Here is a 2,110-nt window from a genome sequence, read left to right as displayed (position 1 = left end):
CAGGAACGGTGGATCAAGCCCCCACTACACCTAGTGTTGACACACACACAGGAACGGTGGATCAAGCCCCCACTACACCTAGTGTTGACACACACACAGGAACGGTGGATCAAGCCCCCACTACACCTAGTGTTGACACACACACAGGAACGGTGGATCAAGCCTCCACTACACCTAGTGTTGACACACACACAGGAACGGTGGATCAAGCCTCCACTACACCTAGTGTTGACACACACACAGGAACGGTGGATCAAGCCTCCACTACATAGTGTTGACACACACAGGAACGGTGGATCAAGCCTCCACTACACCTAGTGTTGACACACACAGGAACGGTGGATCAAGCCTCCACTACACACAAGTTAATAATAACAAGATATTCACATATAACATCTGGCTCACTGCCACCTTCTCTACACTTGAAAGGATAAAGTGACCAGGAAAATCAATAAGACTGTTATGAAAGTGGTATTTAAACCTCCACTTACCTATATCAAGTGAGGGACCTGCATCTCACTCCTGTCGTTATAACAACCTCACTTCATTAATGGAAACCTGGTGGGGGCAAATTGATATTAATTCTAGTGACGTTACTCCTTAGTCCAAATACTATTCCAGAATCGAAAAACGTGGATTTTTATTGCACGGCAGGCATTCTGGCTCGAAATTTTGATGTGGGGTGTTCATGAGCAAGGTGAAAGTGCCTTGGAACATGAGAGAGCAGAGTCTTCATGAAGGTGAGCGTCGTGTGAAGGTGATGACGAAGGAACACCACACAACACCACCCCGCACAGAGGCTGGAGCAACACTGAGGCGACCCAGGCAAGTCCGGCTTACCTACCCACCCGGAGTCCCACCACTCTAAGCGAACCCACTTTCCGAATCCTTTAACGGAGCTCTTTACTCTAGGCATTCCCAAAATCGCCATAAACCTCTGAAGAATTTATCTATTCATCCGTCCCTCTGAGTTCCATTCTTCTAAACGAGCTATCGTAACAAACCCTCTAAAAGAACTCTCTAAACGAACCCTCTAAAAGAACCCTCTAAACGAACCCACTAAAAGAACCCTCTAAACAAGCCCTCTGCAAGAATCCTCTAAAAGAACCCACTAAATGAACCCTCTAAATGAATCTTCTAAACGAAACCTAACCCTCTAAACGAAGTCGAACCCTTTACATAAGGGGTTCACAAGGCTGGAATCCCACCCGATTCCCACCCTAACCCTTTTAACGAACCCTCATGTATATACACCGAGGGGTGAGTATATCATTCAAAGTATATGCTCCATGAGGTATGTATCTCTCAGTGTATATTCTTTCAGTGTAAATATTCTAAGAGTAACGTATCAGTGTATGTACACCGAGAACTGTGTATTTCAGTGTACATACACTGATAAGTGTGAATCTCTCAGTGTGTACAACAAGAAGTGTAAATCACAGCATATATCCGGAGAGAGACATATATTTTATTTAATCAAGAAATGTGTATCTGTATGCATATACACCGAAAAGTGTATATCTCTTAGTATATTTAACCAAGAGGTGGAGGCGGGGGCTAGGAGTTATGACTCGACCCCTGCAATCACAACACACACACACACACACACACACACACACACACACACACACACACACACACACACACACACATTGGATGACAAGAGAACGAGGGGTGATACGATAACACAAAATACTGAGAGAAATTGACAAGGTGAATAGGGACAGGTTGAGAGATAGAAAACTGGAACACCAGGGCACAGCTGAAAACTGAAAACTAGGACGAGTCATAGGGCTGTTAGGAAGTATTTCTTCAGCCTTAGAGCAGTCACGAAGTAGAATAAACTGTAGAGTGAAGTGGTAGAGGCAGGATCCATGTATAGTTTTAAGAAGAGGTACGATAAGCCTCTCGAAGCCAAGAGTAAACCTAGTAGCAACCAAGGAAGAGATGGGGCCAAGAAATGTGATTCGACCCCTGTAACCACATATAGGTAAGTGCACATACAGAGATGAGGACGGGGAAAGACTACAAAAGGATCTGGACACAGTGCAGGGTTGTCAGATAAGTGGTTGCTCGAATTCAACCCTCAGCAAATGCATGGGCATGGAGA

The 2,110-nt window shown here is 44.8% G+C and overlaps 1 protein-coding gene across 1 annotated transcript in view; it reads right to left on the bottom strand.

Annotated features, from left to right (window-relative positions):
* The window catches only part of LOC138854108 (uncharacterized), a 97,909-nt gene extending 97,102 nt beyond the window's left edge, over positions 1 to 807 (bottom strand). The window contains exon 1 of the mRNA XM_070095171.1: positions 492 to 807. The gene's annotated coding sequence lies outside the window, so the exon portion shown is untranslated. The remainder of the gene's footprint in view (positions 1 to 491) is intronic.
* Positions 808 to 2,110: the final 1,303 nt, after the last annotated feature.

The sequence above is a fragment of the Cherax quadricarinatus genome, chromosome 49 (assembly GCF_038502225.1).
Source record: "Cherax quadricarinatus isolate ZL_2023a chromosome 49, ASM3850222v1, whole genome shotgun sequence".
Lineage (NCBI taxonomy): Eukaryota > Metazoa > Arthropoda > Malacostraca > Decapoda > Parastacidae > Cherax > Cherax quadricarinatus.
The sequence above is the reverse complement of the archived record's forward strand: the minus strand, read 5'-3'. Positions and strand labels throughout refer to the sequence as shown.